General features: G+C 38.8%; 1 protein-coding gene and 1 long non-coding RNA gene across 24 annotated transcripts in view; one reads left to right on the top strand and one right to left on the bottom strand.

Moving 5' to 3' along the window:
- ZBTB20 (zinc finger and BTB domain containing 20) overlaps positions 1 to 5,089 on the bottom strand; it is an 812,500-nt gene extending 807,411 nt beyond the window's left edge. For 19 of the 21 annotated variants that reach the window (XM_021071266.1, XM_021071296.1, XM_021071298.1 and 16 more), the window contains exons 1-2: positions 4,894 to 5,046; positions 2,823 to 2,917 (exon numbers count right to left, since the gene is read on the bottom strand). The gene's annotated coding sequence lies outside the window, so the exon portion shown is untranslated. Of the gene's footprint in view, positions 1 to 2,822; positions 2,918 to 4,893 lie in introns of all 21 variants that reach the window. The other 2 variants (XR_002338133.1, XM_021071270.1) reach the window with 2 other exon arrangements.
- LOC106505799 overlaps positions 9,716 to 15,968 on the top strand; it is a 221,522-nt gene continuing 215,269 nt past the window's right edge. For all 3 annotated transcript variants that reach the window (XR_002338135.1, XR_002338136.1, XR_002338134.1), the window contains exon 1: positions 9,716 to 10,045. This is a non-coding gene — a long non-coding RNA (uncharacterized LOC106505799). The remainder of the gene's footprint in view (positions 10,046 to 15,968) is intronic.

Raw genomic sequence — 15,968 nt, 5'->3', positions numbered from 1 at the left:
TTTGTTCATAAAACAAAGTGGGGTGACTGACCCAGTGCATATTCAACACAGAGTATGAAGGCCAAAACAAAACGACAATACAATTCAAAACAAGTTTGTGGAAATTTTAGGCTAGTATATTAAACCTTTCTTTGTCTCTTATCACTTGACAGATGGTTAGCCTTCACACAGCCTAGTATCTCTGGCAAAGAAATGGCTGTGTCTAGCCAATAACGCCCCAAATTTTGACTTAAAATGAACTGTACATATACTTACACTTACCTTAAAAAGATGAATATTAATAAAATTAGTCATTATTTTATTACTATAGAAATTTGACAGATGTCAACATTTTATCTTTTACTCTATGAATACCTCTTTTAGAAACTCTCAACTAGCTCATTATGTGGATCCAGGGTTCTAACAACTCTTTGCTTTAGATTTCATTCATTTTGTGTGCTGCTTAGTAATCACGCTTTAAAAAATTCCAAAATTATTACAAAATTTACAATGATTTAATTAGCTTATATTTTTATGCTGCCTGGAGCAAAGTTCTGATAAGTAACAAAGTCTGTTAAACAAAATCACCTGGGAGCTTTGCATGCCTTCGCTGTCAAGGAACTCAAGGCAGGACTGGAATTATTTACCCACTACTGAAATATGCCTTTATTCAAAAACTAATCATATATATTATATATATATATAATACACCTAATATAGGTGTATAACATCTATACACATACACACAGACACAGAAACACACATTAATTAACTGTCCTTACTAGAATTAGAAAAAGTTCTTAATTTTTAACATTCTATCAACTATTTCTCCACTTCACTTTTTAAGATTTCAGCTAAAACAATACATTTCGTCAGTTACGGTCTCAGCTTCTCACCCTAAATCTTCCTATTTATAGATTTCAGATGCTGCCAGATCTGTATTCAAATAGCTACAGGCAACCTCAATGTTCCCTGAAGTGCATTCATATGTACACTTTCTATTAGAGGTGATTACATCATAAATTAGCATAGAGATCTAGTGTAGATATAGCAATTCAAGCCATTCATAGCAGGGGATGAGAGGACTGGAGGAAGGAAGATTGTGCGTAAAAAAAAAAAAAAAAAAAAAAAAAAGGCATCCTACCCAAGAACTGAACTCATATCTGACTAACAAAATAAAACTCACCGTGACAGAGAAAAATAATGAAAATAAGAACTTGTTATTTGAGAGCTATATTACTTGGTTTTGGAAAGGTGAGACATACTACTTGAAGTAACAGTCAGCATTAAATCATCCACTCTCTTAACCAGGTACCAAGTTTCCTTCTATTAGAAACCCAGGATTTTTACACCTACAGACTAATGATTAAAGTATTGCTAAAATTTTTTGTAATGTTCCTCTTGCATCACAAGTGGTCTATTAAATCAGAGAAGTGCCAATCAAACGCTTTTGTAGTTTGAAAGAAAGGTTTAAATAAAGAAGTATTTTTGTGCAGGCCTCTTTTTCTCTTTAATGTCACCCTAAAATTAATTACAACAAATTTCCATCTTCTCTTGATAAAATCACAACTGAAAAAGATTTAGGTACTTGATTTTTCAGACATAATCCTAAAACAAAATTTTAATTAAAAAAGTTAAGATATTCTAGCTTATGTTTTACCACAGTTTGCTAACAAGACAAAAGCTCCATAGGAATTTTACAGTAAATTCCAAGACACAGGATTTTTTCAATATAAAATAACATTTTATTTATTTCAAAGTCATGCTTAAAATTATGAAAAAAATAAAACCTCTATCCGTTAAAAAGACCTACTGAAATGTTTGAATAATGTTTCATGCAATAACAAAGGGTACAAATAAGAAATAAAGTAAGCTCTTTTATCTATCATCGGTAACTGGTAAATACCTCCCTACCCCTCACAAGACTGTAAGAGTTTTCAAATCATATTCCCCAAAATGCTAAAAGAGGTTTTATGGTTTCATCCAAAAATATTTTCTAGTAATCTAAAGTACACAAAGTTTATGTGACATTAGTATACAAACCCCACCCCTCACCCACAGGAGCAGGTAATTTTATCCCTGTTCATTGTGACATCCCAGTGTCTAGAAAAAGTCGATGAATTTAAATATCCATTTCAAAAGAAAAAAATTCAAATAAATGAGTGCCCATCAAGTTTCACTCTACATACCAAATGTTTTGAATAATCTTTCCTTACTCTTTATTCTAAAATAATTCAAATAATTTGCAATTTATTTATATATTTTGGAAACTTTACAGAGACTTAGTTGTATGCTCTTCTAAAACGATCTTATTTTTCAGTTTAGTCCTATTTTTCCTTTTTTTCTAGGAATTCCAGTTTGGTCAGAAAGTCTTCTAAAGATTGACTACTGAGATAAAAGGTATTTCATTAAAAATGGCTTTCTCCTTAAAATTTTATTCCTATATCAAGTAGTCAAATTCATATTAATTTGACAACAAGAGTAGTTGGATATTTGTGGGTCTCAAAAACTTTCCAACTTAACCTCTTAAGAAACTAATATCACATCAACTAGTAGTTCTGAACACCTGCCCCCCGCTCTCCCCAAATATACACAAAATTGTAACCCTCACATGTAAGCTGTTCTTTCCTCTAGTACTCCATTTAAACTCATACTGCCTTTCAGGAGCTAGTCATTATCAGTGTACACATGAACTATATCTGTATTTTCCTGGTATAGAAGTAATCTTAAAATGCTGGCATCTTAAGGCAGGTAAGCATAAAGACTTCTTCCTAAAAATGGATATAACTTGACATTTTTAGTCTTAAACCTCTTTCTTTAGTCTGTTAAAATTGGGACCTCACCATGAAAGGGCGAATTGCTTTGGAGGTTGGTAGCCAGTTAACTTGTCACCTGATCCTCATATGCAAAAGGCCTTTATTCCACTGGTCTGTGAGATCTGAAATCACAAAACCAAAAATACCCAACTGCTAGATTGACTGAGCAGGTTATTATATTTCTAGAAAACTCACTTTTATTCATCTCACCTTTTATTTGAGCATCATGTATTCTGAGGCCTAAAGCCCTCCAAAATTGAGCTCAAAGGAAATCACATCCCCAGTGTTAAGAATACTTGAGCACTTAACAATGAGTAACAAAGCAATTCTTCAAGGACAATTTCAAAAACTTTCTTGAGAGACTACTCTGAAGAGGGCACAGTAAGTGGTATCACCACACACTATCTGTGCCTCAACTAGATATATTCTGATTAAGAATAACAAGAGCAAACAAGGGCATTAAAAAAATTGAACTTTTCCTAGAAATACAGAACTGCCTAATCAAAAAACAGAAATACAGATAGCCAAAATTGTACTTGTCAAATGTGGGGTTGGGGTGTAGCAGGGTGGAAGACTATAACAATTCCCAAATGACAGCAGAGTACATGGGATTAGGAGCAACAGATAAGAAAATAAATCATTTATGAAACTGTTGATGATAACTGATTAATGTGTAAAGCTTGAGAATTTACAAAGTGGTCCTATTATTCATGGTTTAAAACTTTCAGTGGCAACAAGAACAGCTAACTTTAGAACAGAACTTGTTTGAAAATATTGGGAGAATGAGTGGTCTCTGCTAATTTCCTTAGCTGAAATTTACACATGACCACGCAGTGAGAAAACTGCACTTTAGCGACATTTTGGCTTTTCTTAAGGGTAAGAAGTAGTTAATACAATTTTCACGTGTCTAGAAGATTAACAAGTTTAACTTTGCTTGGGCCAATGGTGATTTTTGAGGCCAGTACTTAACGAACAGGCTTTAATTACTTCCTGGTTCATTCAAATTTTTATTGGAAAACTGTCACCCTGCTACTGACCCCATTCAACTGGGTTCAGCGTTAAGAGATCAGCGGATTACCGTGCTAGGTAGCGTAGCTGTACGCCATATTGTGTTTTTCGCTAATGTTTATAGTTTATGTGTGTGCCTAGCATATGTTTGTGCAAGTGTGTTTATCAATATAACTTTTAGAAAATCCCTTCCTCCTGCCTCTTCAGCATCCTTAAAAAGGATAACAGCTTCGGGAGGGGCGGGGCATGAGGCGGGTGGTGGGAGGTGACCAGAACGCCACCCGGACAGAAATGCATTAAACAATGTAAAAGAGAGTGCGTTTCTTTTAAACTTTCAAAAAGCATCCAACCATTTTATCTCAGCTATGAAAAAGAGCAAACATATTTTAATATTTCCAAAGGGGCCCAAAGGAAGAGAGAAAGAAGGAAAGGTGTGTCTTCCCTTCCCAAGCCCCCTCCTCTACAGTCGCAGCAGCGAAGCAGGCGGCGGCCGGTAGCTCCCGCGTCTTGAGGGGCGTCCAGCGGCTCTGGGGCCAGGACCCCTCCCGCCCCCCAGTTCTCTGAAGACGCTCCAGAGACCGCCAGAGCCACGGCAAGTGGGGAAGGGCGAGGAGGGAGGGGACGGAAGACAAGCGGGCGCCTCTAGCAGCTCCTGAGCCCCGGCTAGTCCCCCTCAGCTCCTCTTCTTGGAAGCGGCAGCTCCAGGCGCGGGGAGTAGAGAGAAGAAGGCAGAAGACACGTTTCCAGCTGCGGGACGCCCCGCCCGCCCTAGGACCCCGGACCCTCCCGCGCTCCCTCCCTCCGCGCCTGGTCGGGCGAGGCCGCCGCAGCCGCTTGGAGCGAGGAGGGGCGCCCGGGGGAAGGGGGCGCGGAGGGGGGACGCCTGGGGGAGGGGGCGTTCGCTTGGCCCGCCAACGGCCCGCGAGCTCGCCACTCTAACTCGCTCCCCCAACCCCACCCCGCGCCCCTCCTTTCCCGTCCCGCCACCCCCAACTCCTAGCGCCTCGCAGACGCCTGGTCCCCCACGGCATGCACACACCCCTCCCTCCCGCCCGCCAGCCCCACAACAAATTAGAGTTTTTGGCGTTACCTCCTCGCGCTCTTTAATCTTCTTTCCTCAACTCCTAAACTTCCCCCGCCCCTACTTCTTCGGCAAAAAGCCCACATTGGCCGCCTCACGCCGCGAACCCTCTATCTTTTCCTACTATTCGGTTTCCCTAATGCCACTCTTGGCTTCAGTGAGCCAATAAGAATGGGACGCCCCTCGTGAAGTTGCCGCCCATAAACAAAATACACTCTTCCTCCTCCCCTCACCTGTCCCCGCCCCCATTGCCTCTTCCCTCATCTCTACCACCTTCGATTGGACTAGAAAAGGCCCAATCCGCTATCTCAGACACCCATTGGGGCACGGAAACTTCGCTCAGAGAACTGTTAACAGGCAATTGGTCAGCAATCTTCCCACTTCCCCCCCACCTCTGCCGCACATTCGCCCACTCTGGAGAGGTCAGTCATATCTCGTTGTTCAGTGATCCGAGAGATGGGATTCTATTGGTTGAGAGAGCCCGTCAGACCGGACTGGAGTGAGCCATGATTGGTCAACACAAACACGATCAAGTGTGGTTGTCTACTCCTCCGATCCTCCTTTTTTTCTCCACGCCCCTGCCCCCTCCCGCCTGCTTTTACTTTCTACGCATTTCTATTTCCTCCTTTATTTATTTATTTGTGATAAACTTAAATGACCCGGCGACGGAGGCGGGACTCGAGACGAGGACGAAGATGACGAGGGACGGCCGGGGGCCAATTGCCGAGGGGGCTGCCGCGTGAGGGGCAGCGGCGTTGGCCAGTGAGAGGCAGGTGTCTGGAGCGCTCTAGGCCTATGGAGCCGGGATGCCCCAGCGGAGGCGGCGGTTACCCGCTGTCTGGCGCGGCAGGCTGGCGGGGGGGTAGCCACGGGAGGCGAGAAGCGGGGTGTCTCTGTCGCCGACAGCTGAGGCGGCAGGAGAAATATGGATGAGGGGCGGTGTGAGAGAAAACGGGAGAGAGGGTCTGCCGAGGCGGCGGCGCTCAAGGCCACGCTGGGTCAGGCTTGATTCCTGAGGAGTGGGGTGCAGGTTGCCAAGCCGGGAGGTCACCAGAGGCCGCTGAAGCAGTGCCAGTGCTCAATGGGAAAATGTGTTCGTTCAGGAGGTTTAGAAAAATACTATGTAAAACAGTTTGGAGTAAGCTGCCCTTAATATAAATGAGGATATTATTCTAGCGGGAAAAGCAGATTACTAAACGCCTGAAGTACCTACGACCCAACCGGAGCCTACAAAATTGAATATCCTGAGGGGTAAACCGAAGGAACAAATAAAGCAACACGGAAAATTAAATGCGGGTCAGATGCTTCAGTAAAACCTTCATCCTCATCCATTTGTCACTCAACATAGCACTTCCCAGAGACATATTCTTACCAAGAGTTGGTCCAGTACCCAGGCATTAGGGGGAAAAAAAAAAAAAAAAAAAAAGAATGAAGCTTAAAGCCGGCAGGAAGCTCAGGAAAGATTCCTAAAAAGGACTAAATGAAAAAATAAATAAATAAATAAATCTGCAGAATAAAAAATTGCCATAATTAGGGAATTCAGAAATAATTTATCACAAAATAAGAGACTTCATTAAGAATGCCATATGTACAAAAATATATTTGCAATGTGAAAATAATTTTTTTTATGGGACATGCTTTTGATGTGTTATTTCCAATAAACTCAAGTCCTCTGAATTTTATCTTAGGCTTCCTTGGGACATCCAGCCTGCCTTAAAGAAAAAATTCATGATACTTGTTAAAGATAGTTAGGCAGACTTTATTCAGGACCATTGAGATAGCTATGGCTAGGATCTTTGCATTTAGATTTTGCAGAACAGGTAGATTGGGCTCACCCTCATGTTTAGAGGGGGTAAGTGGGAACTTTAGCTAAGAAACAAGGTGAGGGTCAGTAGAAGGAAAATTGATAAGAGGAAATATTAGAGGTAAGAGGAAATTTTGGCTAAACCAACCTAGTAGGATTCTTGCTGAAGACAGATCAGGGTGATCAGACATTACCTTGGGGATGATGGAATCTAGGATGATTGGGGAGGGAGGATTCTTGCTAAACCCAGCTTTTGTAAGGAAGTGTACAGATGCCTGGCTTTAATTAGTGGTCTTTAGCAGAACCTAAGCAAAATAAATTGGCCCTAGTGAAAAAAAAAAAAATGTGTAAAGCCTTGACCTCATAAATACCATTACATCTATCTTTTGAGGAGTATATGTATAAGAGTTTTAGATCCACAAAATTATTGCATCAGATGTCAAATTTGAAGACCAGTAAAATGTACAAATTTCTGTTGAGTCTGGAAGCCAAAACATTTTAGGATTTATGTATAAATCTTAGCAAAAAAAGTGATGTAGTGACTGTAGTAAGTATTCCATACAAAATAACTAGCTTCACATGTGAAAATTCAGTAAAATTTAACAAAGGTGTTTAAATAGTTTAATTCCACAACTTTTCTGAAGTACAATGGCCACACCCTCCAAGTACTTTATAAAGCTCATTCTTTGCAGCAAGTCTTTAAAGCTATTGTTCAATATCTGTACATGAGAGCTAATAGGGTTATAAAGATGAGGCATTAGGAAAGCAATGTAAAATACTCTAATTGAATATTAGTGATCAGTGTATATGATCCACTGGTGTTCATTTACAGCTTATAAAATCATAAAGAGAAATCAAATGTAGAGTTTCAGACTTCTGTCACTCCTTCCTCTGAAATTTTGCCCCTCAAGCTTCAGTCACTTTGGCAGAGTCAAACCCTGTCTTCTCTTGCCTCTTCCCAGTGAGCCTGTAGCTTTCTAGCCAGACCGTATCCCCTCACTTCATGAATTAGAAATGTCTCAGGGAAAGGGCCAGATTGACTTTAGAGCCCTTCCTGTGCTTCCCTTCTCTCAGGAATCATAGCCCCTTAAACCCTGTCTGAAATAATTGTCTTCAAACATTTATATATATTTTATTCAGCTTTTATTGTTTCTGACACAGAATTAGTCTAATATGAGCACTCCATTGTAGCTGAATTCCTATGAATTAATAGAAGTCACTTGCCAAGCTGAGCATATAAAACCAGGCCACAGGTCTTCTAATATACAAATTAAATATTCCTAACCATTGTCTTAATAGAGCAAGTATGACTTTATCTAAACTCAGAATGTCCCAATGAGAAGTCTAAAATTTTCAGAGTTGCTTAATAAGTCCAAAGGATCACTTTTATTCATTGTTATCATGACCAGAGTATGTGGTTTATTCACTAGTGAGGGTTTCTGTTGATGCAGTTGCATCTACCTGGTGTTGCTTTGAAAATTGATGGGTCTTTGTTTACAACAGATAGTGTTTTAGTGTCTGATACACATGTCACTACAGCTGGTCCCACCCTGATTTCTATGTTGTGGAAACCCGTTTCCCTGTGTTAGTATCATTTATGGTCTCACAAGCCTGGGCTTCATAGCTTATAGTGAATTTGTTGTAGAGACCTTTCAGAAAAAGAGAGTGAGAGAGACGGAGGGAGGGAAAGAGAGAGTTTTCTCTTGGCAGAGTGGTGGCATCAGAAGGATTTCTTGCTTCAACCGTATGCTAAGCCAGAATGAGCCCTTTCTTACAAACTTTGTGTCTAATCCTTAAGTAAGGATGGAATTATTTCACTCATTGTCCTAAGGTCTGCTCCAAATTCTGTAACTAGTTAAATCATACTTTGGCTAAGGAAAATTTATGATGGCACCAAAAGGCAATCATTCAAATGTGACGTACCCAGCAAGGTTTCCTCTCTCTAAGGCTTTGTTGTTCAGTGAATGCCCCAATGTTGACATGAGGACCACTTTTATCCACAGACATGATTTATATTGGAAATCTACTAGAGAAGATGTATTTGTTTCCTATTGTGTTGCAACCAGTTATCACAAATTAGTAACTTAAAACAACCCAAATTTGTCATTTTATAGTTTTGGCCATCAGAAGTCCAAAATCAATCTCAGCTAAAATCAAGGTGTTGCAGGGCCTTTTCTAGTTTCTGGAAGCCACCTGCATTTCTTAGCTTGTGGCCCCACCCTTCATCTTCAAATCAGTAGAACAGATTTGTCTAGTTACTCTCTCTCTAATTCTAACATCCTTTTTTAACATTTACCTCCCTCTTAAGAGGATCTTCGCAATTAGTTTGGGCTACAGGGATAATCCAGAATAGTCTCTTCATCTTAAGGGCCTTAGTCACATCTGCAAAGTCCCTTTTGTCATGTGACATTCACAGGTTCTGAGGATTAAAATATGGACATCTCTATGGGCAAGGGGACAATTATCCATTCTACCACAGAAGGCTTCTTGCCACTCTCACCATAAATTCTTAAACAAGCCCAAGGTCTGTAGGGCTCTCATTTTTAAAATAGTATTTACTATTCTAGGAGTTTCCTTGTGGTGAAGGGGTTTAAGGATCCATCACTGTCACTGCTGTGGTGCGGCTTTGATCCCTGGACCAGGAACTTCTGCATGCTGTGGGCACAGCCAAAAATAAATAAATAAATAAATATAAATAAAATTGAATTTAATATTCTAAACATAATTCCCTAGGTCCTAACAACAATCCCTGAGTGGATCTTTCTTTTATAGAATTCCGTAACCCAAGTATTAAACTTCTGAATTTCTGTAGCTCAAAAATTTATTTCTGTACTGTTTCCTAGTGTGTAGACCTTCAGAGGGTTAGGGTAGATTAGGTAGAGATGGCAAGTAGGGCTTCTACATTGTTAATTGTTTTTAGAGAACAGATTTAAAATCTGTTTTTTTTAAGGTCATTTGAAATTATGCAACATGTTTCAGTTTGGAAATAGCTCAGTTTATCAGAGATTAATTACTGTCTCTCCCAGGCCAATGGAAAATGCAGTGGCATCTCATCAAGAATCACAGCCAGGAAGCTAGAGTCAGAAGAAAGGCTGAACTCCAACAAGTTTCTTCTTTTTCTCCTTCCACAATCCAGTAAGCCCATTCTCTAATAGTTGTTTTATTTTTTGTCTTGGTAATTGGCAAAAGGAACAAAAAGACCTTTGGTGACTTGTTTTTTTTCTTGAAGAATATAACTTCACATTATATCAGAGGTCTCTAGCTTTGTGAACCCTACCAAAAGTGGATCATGCCTCTAGGTGAAGAAATACTAAAGATCATCACCTGCTAGAGAAAAGCACAAAAGAAGCTTAAGAGGTTAGTTTCTTTTTTTTTTTTTTTTTCAAATTGTGCATCCCTAAACTATTTGTGCAGAAATTTAATCTTCCTTGTGTTAAATCTCCAGACAAGATTTGTTTAAAACCAATTTAGTAACTCTGGTGTTTTCTTAAACATCTTAGAATTTTAATGTTTCCAAGTTGATAAAATGAACCTAAATGAATGATTCTAGGTTCTAAATGCCAAGGACATTTTAAGTTTCAAAACAGGATGCCTTTATGAGATTGGGATTTAAACAACTGTCCTCATAAAAATCATTGGAAAGTACAGAAGCCGCAGGGGGAAATGACAGTAAAGTTCTAACTTTGACGACTGAACTGGTATTTTGAAAAAAAACAAAAAACAAAAAAAAACTGATGCCTATTTTCAGCACCTTTTAAAGATACACAGTAAAGTTGGTGGCTTAAAAAATATGCAAGTATATTATGTTTAACTTAATTTTCTTGGCCTTTCCCCCCTCCCCGCCATGCAAGGCTTTTTTCCTCCAGTTTTTAACAAGTTGTCATGAAAAATGTTTTCCTTGCCTTCTCATTTTATCATTTCCTTCATTGGCTATACACTTTGCAAATAATATTCAAAATTATGAGATTGCAGTACTGTAATTTTCAATGAAACTTTTTCTATAGATCCATATTCTTCTGTCATTATGGCCAGTACTGATAAGCTCACTATAGGTCAGAGGCTGGTTTTGGAGCCAAGAGCTTTAAAAATGTTCAAGGGTTTGACTGAAAGACTAGTGCTGTTGAAAGCATATAAGAACTAAACACTTGTAATGAGTGATTATATTTTCAGGAAATTGAGATGATTTAGATTGGGGGGGCAGTGAGCAAAGAGTGGTTCCTTATAAATAAAAGGTCCAAGAGCATATATCATAACCCTTGCAAGCTTGTCTACCTCTGGTCACTCCTCAGGCATTTGAGTGTTTCTCATATCAGTAGTGTAAGAGAAGTGATACGTTATGTCTGAAGTCAATTTGAGTTCCTTTCAAAAGGAACAGAAGGCTGAGGGAGAGAGAAGGAAAGCCTTTTAGACCTTTTTCCTGATTCTCATTTTGAACATTGTGATTTCCTTTAATTTGTTATCTTCTGGATCTGCTTACTTTCCTTGTCTGTATTACCTACGCTTCAAATTCAGAGGTAATATAAAATTTGAATTTGGTAGGAATACAAAGCACAAATCTTTAAAATTATCACATTATTGTTATTTGCATTTTTTTTCAAGAATTGATCACATACTGGGGCAGAATGTTATTTGCATTTTTGTGTGGTGATTTAAGTATGATTTTATATGGCTTAAATATTGTAGGAAAAGTCTTTTCTCCCCCCATTCTTCCTAAAGGCTAGTAGAAATTTGAACTCTAAACATTCAGTTATTTATGTTTTGAACATATGTTTATTGAGAACTTCCCAATTTTCTAAGCATTGCATATGTAAATACAACTTAGGTCCCTACTCTCACTAATCACAGTCTACTGAAAGAAACATGATAATTCTATTAAAATCCAAAAATGGCCATGAGGAAGTTATGTTTTAATACCTAACACTTATTAAATACTTACTATATGCCTAGGAACTATATATACAGTTGATTTTTTAATAGCATTATGAGTTAAGTACAATTATTATCTCCACTAACACAGATGGAGAATTAAGGCTTAGCAAGGTTAAAAGCATAGTGAATTCAGGGAGTGTCAGGTAGTTTACTGTGACTGACATCTGTATAACAACTGAGATATCCTTTATTGTGGTATAGAATTGATTCTTGATTTTTTTTTTTGATGGACTGGTTGAAATATAATCTCATAAATCGGTTCTCTTTTTCATCCTCTATTTTAACCATCACACTCATGACCTGCTTGTCTGACTCCCCTGATAGTCTGCCCATTTGTCAGGGTCTAAGGTTAATAGGGGTAGAGAAACCCTGGGAAAGAAGGGAACAAAACTCCTCTGACAATAACAGATGCCTAAGAAAAGAGATCCAGAAAAGAATAAAGATAGCACCCAAAGAGAGGAAATCTCCGAAATGAAAGATGCAGAGAAAAAATGAAGCCATATGAATGTCAAACCTCTTCTGTATGTAGGAGCTAACCAGTGCCCATGGCCTTGATCCATGTAATCCTTTCTTATTCATAATGGTGTTGGAGAGAGAGGAAGCCTTAAGCCTCCTGGGGTTTAAAATAGATAACTAATAATTATCCAATGGGGGGCATATAGAACAACATCTGAATAGGTATTGGGAGGGTGATAAAATGTATCTAAACCATTTTCAACCATTTTTTGGTAAGTTTCAGTCAGTACTATCCTTTAGAGTAGTAAATTGGGGAGTTCTGCTGTGGCACAGTGGGTTAAGGATCTGATGTTGTCACTGCAGTAGCTCCGGTCACTGTTGTGGCAAAGGTTTGATCCCTCATGCTGCTGCAGGCATAGCAATAAATAAAGAAAGAAGAAAGAAATTTTGTTCCATTTTGTTTGCAAATCTGGTTCTTATAATGGCTCTTTCGGTGGAGAAATAATCCAGTCTTGGAGCCACTAAATTTTGCAAAATAGGAACACTACTGAATTAATCAGGAGTCTACACTTGCAAGTAGAAAATACCCAACTTAAATCAATTTAAGTGAGAATGTATACTATACGAGCTTACCTGTGAAGATGGTACCTGATTGCTATTGCTAGCAATCAGTCTCTCCTGGACTTTTTCCTTCACTTTCGCTTTATTCCCAGGTGGCCTATCTCCATGTAATGACAGAGATGATAAAGAGAACTTCAGACATCTATGATCTTCAGCACAATCTGGTTTAAATGATAAATGCACTGGCTCACATAACAGAAGTCCAGATGCAGTGCAGTTTTGGTTGTGATTTGATCGAACTCTCTAGGATTTTCATTTTTGTTTGTTTTTGTTTTTTTGGGTTTTTTTTTTTGTTGTTGTTTTTGCTTTTTAGGGCCACAGGTGCAGCATATGGAAGTTCCCAGGGTAGGGGTCTAATCAGAGCTACAGCTGCTGGCCTACACCACAGCTATGGCAATGCCAGAGCCAAGCCACGTCTGTGACCTACACCACAGCTCACGGCAGTGCCAGATCCTTAACCCACTGAGTAAGGCCAGGGATTGAACTGGAATCCTCATGAATCCTTGTCGGGTTTGTTACCACTGAGCCACTATGGGAACTCCCTCTCTAGGATTTCTGAGCCCGTCTTTGTATGTCACCTGTAGCTATCATGGTCCTAGGCCTCATAGATATACACCACATCATCAGAGTAAAAGGACAGATTTTTCCCCTCACTTATTGGGTGAAAGTTCTGAATTTTACTCTGTGAGAACCAACTAAAGTCATTGCCCATTCAGGACCCAATATCTAGAGCAAGAGGTTTAGAAATTCTACTGATTGGCTTATTCTATTCAGACCCACTTCTGAGTTGTATCAGTCCAACAACCCAAACCAAATACCTCTTACTTCTGACATCTGTTACCACCATCTGACAGGTAATATGGATGCTGAGAAAGGTAATACCCACAATCATGGAAAAATGGAATGCATATTTCTTTATTGTTCCAGGAAAAGTCTGGGGAGTTTCTCACTAGGAGAGTTCCATTGGCTGACACAAGCCTCTGGCTCTTCTTGGCCCCCCTGGACTAAAAGTAGAGAATAATTGGGTCTTCATAAGGCAGAGAGGAGTTTTGTGAGCAGGCCAGACAAGAGCTGTTACTATACTTTTTAGATCATATCTCTAAATCTTTTATATTCTGCATGGAAATTAGTCTTGTCTACTACCTTGGACACATAGATTAGAAAAAAATTACATTTTACAATTCTTGAACACTAATGGCTGAATTTTTATTTAGAGTGTGAAAAGATTAGATACTGTTTTCCAATAGGAGGAAAAAAAATTGAGATTTATAGCAGTAGCAGTTCTTACACAGAAAGAACAGTATCTATTTTTCTGGAAACAGAAGCTGCAAGAAGGTAAATCATGTTTTAGGAGGAAATGGTAGAAAAAGACAGTTTTCTCAGTCCTTTCTTAAAAATCTAAGAAATGCAATAGTGGCAGATACAATGATTTAATTCTAATGAAAGGACATACAGAATAGTCTTTGCTATTAGGAGAAATGTTTATGAAATTTTTTTCTTTTTCTTAATTAGCAAAGTTGTAGTACAAATAATTTGATCCTGACTACCTTAAAATAACACACACTCTCACACACACACATACATAATTTCCTTTCTTACATCTTCATTGGGTATTTTTAAAGTTAAAGCTTTAAAATTTTGTAAAAGTTTCAGATTCAAGTATAGACTTCCAAGGAAGGATCAAAGTTATGAGATGTAATTTAAGAATATTGCCAGATAAAATACTTCCAAGGTAACCTCTTTGATTTATCTTTTCTATTAAAGATTAATAGTTGGAAATGTCAAAACATCACAGACTTGAGAAAAACTTAAGCCTTGTAGAGTTATTCTGTATACTTATATATAATGAGCCTCTAGTGTACTGTCAGAATGCAATGTAGAGGTGAAGGCTGAGAGATAACACCCCATCTCCCCTGCTTCTGTGCCCCAAGATAAGTGTGGCTAGTGGTGGGGCAGTAAAACAGCTGATAATGCACAAAGCTGATATTTTATGGCCTCCCCTCATTTTTCATTCTGCCTTACTGTAGTTAGTTAATTTTTCACCTCCAGGTATGATTTTTATTTGTGCACAGAACTGAGAGTTGAAAAGTTTTGCCAGCAGATATTTGGTGCTATGAATACACAGTAGTGACTTAAGAAGGTTGCTGGTTGATTCTCCATCTCTAGTGGAGGTAAATTAAATGCAGGAGAAAAACCTCTCTATCTAAAAGATTAGATAAACTGTTCTTTCTGCTGTCTAGGAAGAAGTCTTATAGGGTATCCCACATTTGAAAGAAAGAATTTAGCTGTCATTAATGAAAATACTGTGTAACAAATATGCTATTTTTATAATTTATAATATGCTCTTGGGATAATTTTAAAATTAGTTTTAGAAAGAATATTGGGATCAGATGTCACTCCAGTTTAATATGTTCTTCCTGAGGATCTCAGTCTGTGCGAACATTGTGCTGGCTCCTTTGGGAAGATACATAATACTTCTGCCGTCAAAGAGCTGAGGGTCTCAGTAACTAGAAATATAGACATGCAACTTGCAACAAAAGACACAAGAGAGCATATAATAAATGGATAGTGTTTTATTCAATTACTTTCATGTCCAGTCATAGAGGCTCACTGGGGGTTTTCATTAGATTTCATGCAGTAAAAAGAGACATGAGATCTCATGGAACTGCAGGATAAAAAGCCATGGTATAGCAACATAGGAAGATAAGTTCTGGAGTCTTGTACTGGACTCAAGGTAGGACCCCCAGCATTAGTGTGATGTAACTGCTTTCTGGGTATGTTTTTTTTTTTCTCTGTCTTCCTCTCTGATGTCATCCCTTCTCGAGTTTAAGTTCGAGTTCCTTAGAGAGAATCTCTGACTTAGCTAATCATCCTGAGCTTTTCTTGCCCAGCAATGGCCGGTGGGTACATAAACTTCTTGTTGGAATTGGGGAGAGGAAGATTGATCTGTGATGAAAGATACTGCTCCCTTAGGGTGCCTCTTCTACCAGGCTTTGTGAATGTGTGGCAGGGAGCACCATAACAAACATGAAAACAGCAGCAGTAAACATATTGGTAACAACTGCTCTGGGAAATCAAAGATGGGAGTACTTAATATGAAATTGTTAATCTAGTGAAACTTCATGGCTCATGAATGGTGAGCAAGAATCTAGTTGTAGAGACTAGGTGGGGAGAGATTCTGTTAAAAAAGTGTTGTGCCACCAAATTAATAGCTACAAAATGAGTAGTAACTGGAACAGATTTTTAATATAACTTAAAAAAATTTGACTGTGAG

This window comes from Sus scrofa, chromosome 13 (genome assembly GCF_000003025.6).
Source record: "Sus scrofa isolate TJ Tabasco breed Duroc chromosome 13, Sscrofa11.1, whole genome shotgun sequence".
Lineage (NCBI taxonomy): Eukaryota > Metazoa > Chordata > Mammalia > Artiodactyla > Suidae > Sus > Sus scrofa.
This window is presented reverse-complemented; position numbering and strand designations above follow the sequence as displayed.